General features: G+C 34.8%; 1 pseudogene; it reads left to right on the top strand.

The window, feature by feature from the left end:
* The first annotated feature begins 8,854 nt into the window (after positions 1 to 8,854).
* Positions 8,855 to 11,007, top strand: LOC102613355 (protein SRG1-like; annotated as a pseudogene).
* The last annotated feature ends 3,114 nt before the right edge of the window (positions 11,008 to 14,121 follow it).

Here is a 14,121-nt window from a genome sequence, read left to right as displayed (position 1 = left end):
ATTCTTTTTTGTGCTTGTAGATGTAACATCCTTCGTGTAATTGCATTGAGGTGGCAATAAGGTTATCTAAGGCATAACTGCCCGGCCTGTTGGCACAATTACAAATGTGTGCAGCCTCTCATGTCCGCCCACCGCTTAATGTGGGGCTCTGTGCTTCTATGGTACAAGGAAATAAAGTTGCACCTTGGCTATCAGCTTAAGCTTTTAACCAAGTAGTAAGCGCTTGATCCTAACAATTGGTATCAAAGCGAGGTCACGGGTTCAAGCCGCCACATAAGTAATTTTATGGGGAGGATTGTTGAAGTTATGGGCCCCTAGCAATTCTTTTATGCACTTGTAGGTGTAACATCCTTCTGTGTAATTCCATTGAGGTGGTAGTAAGGTTACCTAAGGCCTAACTGCCCGGCCCGTTGGCAGAATTACAAATGTGTGCAGTCCCTCTCCCTTATGTCCACCGGCAGCTTAGTGTGGGGCTCTGTGCTTCTATGGTATAAGGAAATAAAGTTGCACCTTAGCTATCAACTTAAGCTTTTAGCCTAATGGTAAGCATTTGATCCTAACACCATGTGCTGCATCTAAATATTCCAAAGGTTTATTAGGTACTGCCATTGGATGTATATCATGTTGTTGCTCATTTTCTAGTGCTTAATGATTTTTATCATCATCTCTATTGTCAAAGTCAACTGGAATTTATTGTTGTAAGATGCTATCAGTCCATGCCCATACGTTTTCTTCATCGAATATAGCATCTCGACTGACAATAATTTTCTTGGTGTTAGGATTGCACAGCTTATAGATTTTTTATTGGTCACTAACACCAAGAAACACACATTTTTCTCCTTTATCATCAAGCTTCTTTCTCTTCTGATGCAGAACATGGGTATAGGCAATGCACCCAAATATTCTGAAATGGTCAACTATTGGCCTTCATCCAATCCAAGCTTCCTCTGGTGTCATATTTTGAACAGCAAGTGTTGGATTTCTATTTAGTATATGCATGCTCCAATTTATTGTTTCAGGCTAAAAATTCTTCGGTACATTGTTCCACTTTAACATGCTTCGAACCATGTTTAAAATAGTCTGATTTTTCTTCTTTGAAACACCATTTTGTTGTGGTGTATAGGCTGCTGTCAGTTGCCTCTTAACCCCATGCATTTCAAAAATTTTGACAAACTCTTGCGAATTGTAGTCACCACCGTGGTGGTACGAAGAATTTTAATAGAATAATCTACTTCTTTATCAGCAAGAGCTTTATAGCTTTTGAATGCTACAAAAGCCTCAAATTTCTCCTGCAAGAAATACACCCAAGTCTTTCGGCTAAAATCATCAATAAATGTCATAAAGTATTGTTTACCTCCATTACAGATAGGGTTTATAGGCCCACAAATGTCAGAGTGCACTAGCTTTAACGGCTTTTTTGCTTACCATGTTTTCACCCTTGGAAATTGATCACGGTGTTGTTTGCAAATAACACATTCTTCACACACTTCCTCTGGATGCTCAAGCTTAAGAATCCCAAACACTATGTTTTTCTGTTGTAAAGTTCTCAAACCACAGAAGTTCAAGTGCCCGTATCGAAAATGCCACAACCATGCTGCATCCTTCAGCTTAGCCAACAAACAAGAATGAATATTGTTTTGAAGATATAAAGGAAACATTCGATTTGTCATCATATTGGCTTGAGGTAGCAAGCCTTTTCTAGAATCTTGAATTCTACAGACCCCCTTTTTAAAATTTATTTCGTAGCCCTTTTTAAGAAGTTGTCCCAAGCTAAGTAAGTTCTTTTTTAAGTCAGGAACAAATAAAACATTGGAAATACTCTGACTCATTTTCTTTAGTACAATTCCCAACATTTCTTTTCTCCCATGACAGAAATTGTAGAGTCATCTTCAAATGTAACTGTATCTCTAAAAGATTCATCTAAATCAGTAAACATAGATTTATCACCACACGTATGATTGCTACAACTTGTGTCTAGATACCACATATAATTACTAATTCTTTCTTTAACATGGGATGCCATCAAAAGTGAGACATCTTCATCTTTCTCAGCATAATTAGATTTTTTTCACAATGTTCTTTATTTAAGTTTGCACGGCATTTAGAATGAAAGTGACCATAACTGTGGCATATGAAACATTCAATATTATATTTTTCTATTGATCTAGACTTGTGATCATGTGTATCTCTACCTTTGCCATTGAAATCAGCAGCATAATTATCTTCTTGCTTATTTTCTAATGGCCTACGATCTCCATTACCTCTGCCTCTTCCAAGGCCTTGACCTCAACTTCTTAATGCTGAAGACTTATTATTAGTTGTAGCGTACAATGCTTGCTCTGCTCCAATTTTCTTGTTCATTCTTTGTTTATAGACCTTTAATGAACTTTCCATATCATCAAGAGCAAGTTCATCAAGATTGTATGACTTAATAATTGAACAAACAACATACTCGTACCTTAGGATTAATGATCTAAGAACTTTTCCAACTATGACAGAATCATCAATGCTCTCCATAAATTCGCAATTTATTTGCAATAGCCATAGTTATTGAAAGATAATCAGAACCTGGCTCACACGATTTCATCTGAAGTATCTCAAAATCTCAACGAAGAGCTTATAGTTGTGTCTTCTGTGCCCTTGCTGAACCTTCAAACTTCTTCTTCATAGAGTCCCATTTATCTTTAGAAGTTCTTTTGCGGAGAATGGTTTTCAAAATTGAACGATCAATTGCCTAGAAGAGGTAATTTTTTGCCTTAAGATCTTTCAACTGAGATCCTTTTAAGTTCTTAGTTCTTGCTACGTCTAACTCCACTCGTTCTGCAGGTTCTGCTACTCCATATTCCACCACTTGCCAGTACTCCTTTGACCTCAAAAAGTTCTCCATAAGCATGCTCCAATGATCATAGTGACCATCAAAGCATGGTATGACTGGTTGAACAAAGTTGTCAGATGCCATTAGTAAGTGCTACAGCAATACAAGTTAGAAGAAATAGTAACCTGGCTCTGATACCAGATTGATAACTAGTAGAGGAATAATTTTTAAAGAGATAATCTGATGAATTGAAAATGAGTACTAAAGCTTTTATTGATCTCACTTTATATAGGCAATACAATGAACAACTTTTCCTACAATCAAGCAATAAACCAAAAAATCTACACCAGCCCACAAAATCTTTAACAAACAGATACACTCCAAAAGACTAGGAAATACATAGACTTATTCTCAACAACTATGTTTGTTGTGTGTGTGAAGTGCCATTGTGCTTTGCATACGAAGAGGAGACCACGATGTTCGCTTGTCTGTTCTTTGTGTTTGTAAATTGAAAATCAATTAGGTTAGGTCATGTTTTTCTTTTTCTTTTGTTGACAAGAGACCAACCTGATCAGGTTTTTGGATAGAATTGGGTTTAATCTAATTCGATTACGATCCGATTGGGTTTGTATAACACCAATATTAGGTTAATACTCTGATTCGATCTAAACCCGATATTTTTTGAATTGGGTTGGATCAAATCGGATTATTTGCTCACCTCTAATTTAAACTCTACTGAAATTTTAAGGATTTCTGCTCATATATCGTTTAGTGGTATTGTAAGGATAACATTTACCTTTTTTATTTATTTTTATTCATTAACTACTAATCAATGTCTAAATTATTTTCTCTTTATATGATTAAATCGGGACAGAAGTCACGATCCTGTAGAATTTTTATAACAAGATTATTATTTTATTACACCCAAGTGGATTACAGTACATCTAGAGGACTATTTATATATGAGTTTCTTGTTAAACACAAACCAGCTGAGTCTGCAGGAGAGGGAAGAAAAAAAGAAAGAAATAGCTAGAAATCAGATAATCCTGTTAAGGAAGCTCATTGTGCTGAGCTTATGAAGAATAGAAAGGTGAAGACGCCGTTAGTCTCAGCAAATGAAGTTAGTCAACCATGCCAGCTCATCAATGCCAGGTCATCAAAGTTAATTATGAGATAACAAGTCAGTACAAGTTGTAACATGAAAAGAAAGATGACAAGTAGATAGCATAGACAAAGGCTTATTTGAAGAGATTTGACTCAAGAAAGAAGAAGGAGATGTTTGAGAGGACTTTAACAGCAACTTGTATAATCTTTTTTCAGTAAGACCTTGCAGAAGCACTCGTCCCTTCAGTGAATCCTTTACATAACATACATTCCAACAAATTCAATGGAAATGTTATTATTAGTTGTCAATTTAGATATACTTATTAAGTTCTTAGTAATTGAAGGAACTAATAAGATATCCTTAAGTGTTATAGGTGTGTGCTTGCAGGCAGTATGAAGACTTTTATAGTTAAAGAAGGCATCACCAATATGAGTAATGATCAAACCTTGTCCATTTCTATTAGTAACCTGATCTAAACCTTTGAACTCTTCTCGTACATGCATGATTGCCATGTTATTTGTAATGTGATGTGTGGCACCACTGTCCAGATACCATCTTTCATCTGATGAGTCTTCCAAATTAGCAACATAAGCTTCAGGCAAAGTAAATGCTTCTGATGAATAAGAAGAAACAAGTGAGTAATGTACTGGTTGACAGTTGGAGTTGAAACTAGAAAATTCATAAGGATCTTCAATAGTTGATTGTTGATATGATAATGGCTCAAAATTAGCCATATATACAGCCTTAGGTCCTATCATTTTTCCTCTACCAAATTATTTTGGAGAAAGAGAGTAACTATCACCATATCGATACCAGCAAGCATTAGCAATATGACCTTGTTTGTGACATATTTGGCATACAGGTATTGGCTCATTAGATTCACCAGTAGAAATGCTTGAGTTAATTGCAGGAGAAAATACATTCCTCACATTTGGTGACCTAGGATGATGTGTAAACTGTTGATTCCTTCCAAAACTTGCAGCATGTCCTCTGCCAAAACCACCAATAGTACTACTACTAGCTGGAAAACCTCTAGGATAAGAAGTAAAGAACATGCCTCGACCAAAATTTTGACTTCTTCCTCTAAATTGACCAAAAGATCCATTACCATAAGCATTTCTCCTAGGACTTCCCCTCATATGTGAATAGTTTGCATTCATCATGCTATAATTAGCATTAAACATGGCCTGAGAATTCTGATTTTGTTCCAACCTAGCCTCATGAGTCAACAAAAGTGCATATGCATTATCATAATTCATTTTATTTGTTGTGATTATTGAAGCTAAATCCAGATAGCCAGATCCTAATCCATTAAGAATTCTTATTAGCAGATCTTTTTCAGTTATATTATCACCAACACAGGCAAGCTTATTAGCAAGTACCTTCATTTTTAAGCAATACTCTTCAATCGACATTGATTCTTTTCTTAAAGTATCTAATTCATATCGAAGTTGCATTACCTTTGCTTCAGATTGAACTCTAAATTGCTTTGCAATTGATTTTCAGACATCAAATAAAGTATCATAATTGAGAACTGAGCTTAGAATACCTTCACTTATAGTTGAAAACAGCCAGTTAAGCAGAGTCTGATCTTGAGCTCTTCAGTTAACATATGCTGGATTCTCAGTTCTCTCCATAGATCCATCAGTTTGAGCTTGAGAAAGATACTGTTCTGGAATATTTTGATTTTCTGAGATAAATCCTTCAAGTCTATTCCTCTTATTGAAGTCAGAACTTGCTTACGCCAAAGAAGAAAATTAGATCGATCAAGCTTGACGGTTATAGCAAAAGTAAATGAAATTTGAGTAGATTAAGTTTGATGAACAATCAAATGATTTTGATTAGTTGTACTGGAACTAGCCATTGTGGCTCTGATACCATGAAAGAAAACTGAAGCTGTTTGTTTTGAGAGAAAACTTGCAGAGAAAATTTTTATTTCATTGAATTTGGATTTTATCAAAATCACTTTACAACTGAATCAATTACATCTTATATACTCACGAGATTAGTTACATACACACAAGAATTATTAATAACAGACTTTAACAACTTGTGCTGACTTGTTATCTCATAACTAACTCTGATGACCTGGCACTAATGAGCTGGCATGGTTGACTAACTTCACTTGCTGAGACTAACAGCTTCTTCACCTTTCTATTCTTCATAAACTCAGCACAATGAGCTTCCTTAACAGCCCCCCTCAAACTCAAGGGACATAGTTGCACATTGAGTTTGTCTTTAAGGTAGTTAAAGTGAATAAATGAGAGAGGCTTGGTCATGATATCAGCTATCTATTCTGCACTAGGAATGTACTGAATTTGTAGCTCTCCTGCAATTATTTTGTTTCTGATGAAGTGTAAGTCAATCTCAAAATGTTTAGTTCTCAAATGGCTAACAGGATTGCGAGCTAATTCAGTGGCACTGGTGTCGTCACACCAGATAGTAGAAGTTTATGTACAACTCAAACCAATCTCAGAAAACAGAGATTGCAACTAGCTTATCTCTGCACTAGCTGAAGCTAAGGCTCTATATTCACTTTCGGCACTTGATCTGGTAATGACTGATTGCTTTTTGGATGACCATGATATTAGATTGTTTCCCAAGTAAATGCAGTAAGCACCCACAGATTTTTTGTCATCAAGATCACAGGTCCAATCTGCATCAGTGAATCATGTGATCTTCATCTCTCCATGCTGATCAAATTTAAGTCCATAATCTTGAGTGGACTTCAAGTATCTGAGTACTCTCTTACAAGCTACCAAATGTTGCAATGTAGGAGTGGAAACATACTGGCTTAACTTGTTGACAACAAATGCAATTTCTGGTCTTGTTAGGATCAGATACTGCATTCCCCCCACAATGCTTCTATAATGTGTAGGATCAGTAACATATTGACCAAGATGACCTGAAGTTTCCTTTTATAGCTTTATTCCAGTGCTCATAGGTGTGTCAATTCCTTTGCATTCAAGTAGCTAAACTTTGGATAACAAATCTCTTACGTATTTTCTTTGTGACAGATAGATGCAACATGCATCATACAAAACTTCAATGCCCAGAAAATAAGAAAAATTACCCAAATCTTTCAAGGCAAAGACTCTGCTCAGTTCAACTATAAAGGTTTTTAATGTTGCACTATCTGGTCCTGTAATTAAGATATCATCCACATAAATTAGCATAATTATCATTAAGTTACTTGTTTTCTTTATAAATAAAGAAGAGTCTACTCTTGAGTTTATAAAATCCCATTGTAACAAGCAACTTTTTAACTTCTCATACCAGGCCCTTGGAGCTTGCTTAAGGCCATAGAGAGACTTGTGAAGTTTGCACACAAAATCTGGTTTCTGATCATTAACAAAACCTGCTGGTTGATCCATAAACATCTCTTCTGTCAGCTCTCCATTAAGAAATGCATTATTTACATCAACTTGCCTTATCTCCCATTGTTTCATGACAGCTAAACTAATCACCACTCTGACAGTAGCTGACTTTACTATAGGGCTAAATGTTTCAAAATAATTAACCCCTTCAATCTGCTGAAACCCCTTAGCTACTAACCTGGCTTTATACTTGGCCAAACTTCCATCTGAATTTTGATTGACTCTAAATACCCACTTGTTGCCAACAATTTTCTGACCAGCTGATCTAGGAACCAGAGACCATGTTTTGTTACTAATTAGAGCATTGTACTCATCCTTCATGGCTGCAAACCATTTAGGATTCTCCATAGCTTCTTTGACATATTTTGGTTCTTTATGAACAAGTGTGACATTGTAGAGTTTTGGTTTTAAAATCCTAGCTTTGCTTCTAGTGATCATGGAGTGTGTGTTTACTAGTGTAGTAATATGTTGTGTATGTTCTGGAGCAGAGGTAGATGGAATAGTGTTTAGTGATATTTGATCAGGAGGAGAAATATAAGGCTCTTGTTCTGTATGTGGTTCAACTGTTTGTGGTAAAGAGTGAGGATCAATGTTGTATGCAGAATTACCTGAGTGATGAGAATTACTACTAGTAGGTCTTGCAAAATCATAATTATAGTAGTTGATGTCATTTGATATTGGAGACATTGATAAAGTGGATAGATGATACACTTGTTGAGGAGTAAATGGTAGGTTTGAACATGAATTTGATGAGTTTGAAGTGAAAGCAGAATCTGATGAGTAAGGAAACAAATTCTTATATAAAATAACATGTCCAGCTATATAGGTTTGACCAGATGGGTGCAGACACTTGCACCCTTTATGAGAAGGGTTATAACCTATGAAGATACATTTACTAGAATGATATGCAAACTTATGCTTGTTGTAATCTCTCAAATAAGGATAATATGCACAGCCAAAACATTTGAGCATCTTGTAATCTAGTTTATGACTGAAAAGCTTTTCATATGGTGTAAGAAATTTCAAAGTTGCAGAAGGCAACCTGTTAATATGATAAACAGCGGTTTGGAAAGCTTCCCACCAAAATTGTAAGGGTAATTTAGCTTGAGCTAAAAGTGTGAGACCTAACTCAACCACATGCCTATGCTTTCTGTCAACTACCCCATTTTGATGATGTGTATAGGGACATGAGTGCCTAAAAATAATGCCATTTTGATTCAAGAATTCAGTAAATGCTCGGTACTCTCCCCCCTCAGTCAGATTGCAGCTTTTTAATTGGGCATTGAAACTGTTTTTCAACTTGCAATCTGAATAATTTGAAAACTTGTAAGGCTTCTGATTTCAACTTTAATGGGTAAATCCAAGTATATCGGCTGAAATCATCAACAAAGCTGATATAATATATGTAACCAGCTCTAGAAGGAGTAGGTGAGGGACCCCACAAATAAGTATGAATGTTTTACAACTTGTGCTCAAAATAATCATTCAACTTCTATGAAATCTATATAATATGGAGGCATAAGCGACATATATTGGGAGTTCTCTCGTGGAGCCTTCGATTCTGGAGCTGGCACATAAAGTCACGATCCTCTTGAATTATTATAACAAAATTATTATTTTATTACGCCCAGTGGATTACAGTACATCCAGAAGACTATTTATATATGAGTTTCTTGTTAAACACAAACCAGCTGAGTCTGCAGTTGAGGGAAGAAGAGAAGAAAGAAATAGCTAGAAATCAGATAATCCAAATCTATATAATATGGAGGCAGAAGCGACAGATATTGGGAGTTCTCTCGTGGAGCCTTCGATTCTGGAGCTGGCACATAATAAGCCACTGATCACAATTCCTCCACGTTATGTTCGCCCTGAGATGGACCATCCCTTGATTCGCGCCGACGATTCTTCAGCACAACAACTTCCAGTCATTGATATGTACAAGTTGCTCTCTGGAGATGACTCAGAGCTTGAGAAGCTTGACCGTGCATGTAAAGAGTGGGGTTTCTGTCAGGTACATAACAATTTAGCAGTGATATTCAGATAATAAAAATTAGACAAAACGTTGACAAAAAGAAGTAAATCGGTACCGGATTAGTCACTTGATTCTAAACACAGTAAACAGAGACTAATTTATCATTGTTTTTGTTCGCATTTTATCAGCTCTCCGTTTCTTTGGCTTTTTCCATAAAAATCATTTTGTTTCCTGAACTTAAGAATTTCCTTTATGAACCATATATATATCGAAAGGACATCTTGCTTTAATTTGCATATATGCAGTTGATGAATCATGGAGTGAGCAGTTCATTGGTGGAGAAAGTGAAAGCAGAGATTCAAGACTTCTTTAATCTTCCAATTGATGAGAAAAAGAAGTTTTGGCAACAGCCAGGAGATATTGAGGGATTTGGGCAGCTCTTTATTACGTCTGAAGAGCAGAAACTTGATTGGGGATACGGCTTTACTTTGATCAGTTTCCCAACTCATCTGAGGAAACCCTACTTGTTCCCCAAGTTGCTCTTCCATTCAGGTTCTATATTTGAAGCGTAGAGTTTTGCTATATAGTATATTCTATCTTACGATAATTACTGGACTGTATATCGTAATTTGCATGCAGAGATGACTTGGAAGTTTACTTGACAGAACTTAAAAATCTTGCCCTGAAAATCCTTGACCAAATGGCTAAAGCTCTAAGAATGGATCCCAATGATATGAAAGAGTTGTTTGAAAACGGGATGCAATTATTAAGGATGAATTATTATCCTCCTTGTCCGCAACCAGAACAAGTTGTCGGCCATAATTCTCATTGTGATGCCGCCGCACTCACCGTCCTCCTCCAAGTCAATGAGATGGATGGTCTCCAAATTAAGAAAGATGGAAAATGGGTTGCTGTCAAACCCCTCCCGGATGCCTTTGTAATCAATATTGGCGACGCATTAGAGGTAATACTTGTCATTTCCTATAGCCTATGTGACTAATGCTATATTTTTTGTATCTCTAGTAATGTCATGTGATATGTGACGTGTCTTTCATTGTAAGTGGAGTATAATTATTGTATAATTTATGTTAATGATGGAAAATAAAGTCAACTAACACCGAATTCGTTAAGAAAAAAGGGTTGGGACACCTTGCTTGCGATAAAAATTATGTTGTTAGCATGGGCTGTATAGATGATAACTGGTTTAATCTATTTATGTTCTTTTTTTGTTTATTTACTTTATGATCTTGTAGATTTTTACCAATGGAACTTATCGTAGTATCGAACATCGTGCGACTGTAAACTCAGTGAAGGAAAGGTTATCTTTTGCTACATTTTACAACCCGAAATTAGATGGAGAATTGGGTCCAGCACCAAGTCTTATCACTCCGAAAACTCCAGCATTGTTTAAAAAAATAAGTGTGACAGATTACTTCAAAAGATTTTTTTCAAGTGAGCTGCGTGGAAAGACTTTTATTGATTTCTTGAAAATTCAAGACCAGGGCACTTAAAGTTGTTGATTGCTACCAGTTACATGACGAGATTGCATGGAGTCCATTCTGATCAAATAAGACAATTAAGTTGTGAACTTATTCTGTTGGATTGTGTTTAGACTTGCTGGGCTGTGAATACGTCAATGGACAAACTTAAATAAGTCTACGGAGTTGTGTAACTTGTATTTGTGTGTAAACTATAACTAGTAGAAAAGTTAAAATAAAATTCCATAATAAATTTTATGTATATTCTATGTTTCTTTGTCGATTTATATATATCTGCAGTTTCAATTGTTGTCCTATGACCTGATTTGAACCTACAATTGAGATTGGCGTATGATGACTTGAAGTGATTATTTTCAACAAATGTGACTTCTTTCTATTTTGCCTGGAAAGTTTAAAAGATGACAGTTTTCAATTTTGCTTTTGAAAAGATGATGTTTATGATGGTCCCTTTAAAACCATATTCATTGTATAACACACGGTGCTCTTTCATGGAAAAAGCTTATAATATTTTGCTTCCACTCATCGTGGTCTATTTTTTCATTGACTTTATACGGAAAAATTATATCAAACATCCAACATTGTTTAAAAAATGGTAAAAATAAATTGATGAAGAAATATGAGACAAAAGTAAAAAGTTACAAAAAAGCTGTTAGTCTCTTTTTTTTTTTAAATATGATAATATAGTGCTTTTTCATAAAAAAAAAAAATGTATGTCTCTTTTTATAGAGAAACACTTTACAGACTTTTTTTTAAATTTGAATTAGTCATTCATCTATCTCATAATTTAAATCAACTTGAAGAATTAAAATCACTTACAGATTTAGATTATTCAACTACAAATTGTAATTAAATATAACGTATGACTAATTTCAAATCAAATGCAAAGAAAATTGCTTGCACTTTCCTTGAAGGTGAGACATTAGTATTTTAAAATATCAATAAAAAATAAGAGATCCCTTATATAATGATATAAATTACATCGATCATAGAGTTGCACTAAATAAGCACGGAGTTATATGAGGTAAACTATACTCAAGTTACTTTGCTTAATTCTATAATTAATATAACGTAGATCATTACGTAAGGGATCAAGATCCAACAAAATTCCAAAAAACAAGTCAGGCCACGTGCAAACCTAATGTAGATGTCCTTTTTGCTGAATAATCTTGCTCAAGCAGTGTGGTCAGACATTCAAATTTGAAAAATGCTTAAGCGTGGCATTTACTTTCCATATTATATCAACAAAAATAGACGAAAATAATAAATGTAATTGGCTTTTCCAACGCATGATTTTTTTTAAATATTATTATTAAGAGTAATATGTAAATATTGATAAATGTTGAAGATATTATTACACATCGGTTGAGAATATTTATAAGGTTAATATTATAAGCTTGACATAATCTCAACTCTTTTAAATTAGTTTTTGTGTATAAGTTAGAAAAATTGACTTTTATGTGAAATTAGTGTCAAAATCATACATGAGTAGTCTCACACCACCATTCCATTTCGATCAGTTCGATTTTGCGATCCAGTTCGATTCACCAACGGGTTGGTTCGGTTCAAAATGGATGAGGAAGCCCTTGGCTGGTGATTAGATTCATTCAACAATTTATTTATAAAACACCCAACAAATTAAACTCCAATTTACGAAACCCAACTCACAAAATTAAGGAAATAAGTGTTTTGAAATTCATGTGTGAAATGGATTATTGAACATGGCAGCTGCTGCAAGCACACTTAAAATTGATTCAATTGAAAACAACAGCCTCCTCGTGAACTTAATGAAAATCTATTTGCATGTTTCAAATAATTTGTAATTATAAAACTGACCTTTTCATTTGCTTCCAAATCTTTTCGTCAAAATCAACGAATAAATAAAACATGTAAACACAAGTTACACAACTCCACCGACGCGACAACACCAGCGGGCTACCGACGACACGAGCACGACTGGATGAACCCAGACAGGCTGGCTGCGCCGACGACGACAGGCTGACACAAGCACGACGGCGACAGGCTGGCTGATAAGGGACAGTGGTGGATGGAATGTGTGTATCGGCGAGAGTGAGACAGATGGTGAGGGTGTGTGTGTTTGTGGGCTAGTAATTAGTATGATAGAGAGAGATGGTGGATGTGTGCATGATTTTAATGTTTAGAATTATTTAATTAAAAAAATTAAATTTGTAAATGTAGCATTATTACTTACTAATAACAAAATAAGTTTAAAATGTAGTTACATTAATTGTATATTATATCTTATCCATGATAATATAAAATAAAAAATAATTAAATAAGCAAACATAACTTCCTAAACAGTTAGTTTTCATAATTTTAGTTAATTTTTATGTATTAATTTAAATAACTGAGTTTTTTTCTTTTTGTTGTGATATATTTGATATTATTCTGACTTTATTTAAATCTTATTCAATTTTAAATTTAACAGAATAAAAAATTCTTAACCCACAAACTAACCCATAAAATGGTGAACTGGATATAGATTAGATTAAATCCGCATCCAATCTACAAACACATAATTTTGATTTGATTTGAATTTCACCAATCCGTGAATTAGATTAAATTAAAAATTTATAATCCCTAAAATTATAAATTTGATCAAATCCATAAAATTTAATTCACGAATGCCACTACTTCACTCCCGTCAAGGAGTTGGTGCCTTTTTCCAAGTCGTAGGTATTTAGTTATCTATTTGATCAATTAATGTATAAAATATCTTCTTTACTATTTAAAGCAATATTTTTCTAATGACTCTACTTGAATAATTGAGAACCCTGTGTAGTCTTGTTTAATCACAAGAGTTTGGAGAAGAAAGAAGGGTAATTAGTCAAAAACCATGGCAGCAAAAGCAACAACGATAGCAAGTTCTCCCGCGGAGCCTTCGATTCAGGAGCAGGCAGTGAAGCCAATGATGACTAAAGTTCCACCACGATATGTTCGCCGTGATGTAAAAGGTGTAATGATTTGCAACGACGACAATTCTTCAACAGAACAACTTCCGGTCATCGACCAGCAGAAATTGCTCTTTGGATATGATTCAGAGCTTGAGAAGCTTGATCTTGAATGCAGAGAGCGTATATTGATAATTATTGGTAAATTTGTTTATCAACTTTTTTTATGGATAAATTAGTTAATGGTCTCAAGATTGTAACTGTAATATACGCACTTGGACTTTCTTAATAAAGTGCCGATTTTTATTTTCCTCTTCTCTATTAATTTTTAATTTCGTCACTATAGTTTAATTGGGATAAATTGAGCTCGATTATACGCGCCGATGGTCGGATTTTATTTTCGTAACGGGTCTGAAATTCGCTTAATTTGTATTAAGCTTAAAA

Source organism: Citrus sinensis, chromosome 5, assembly GCF_022201045.2.
Source record: "Citrus sinensis cultivar Valencia sweet orange chromosome 5, DVS_A1.0, whole genome shotgun sequence".
NCBI classification, from domain to species: Eukaryota; Viridiplantae; Streptophyta; class Magnoliopsida; order Sapindales; family Rutaceae; genus Citrus; species Citrus sinensis.
This window is presented reverse-complemented; position numbering and strand designations above follow the sequence as displayed.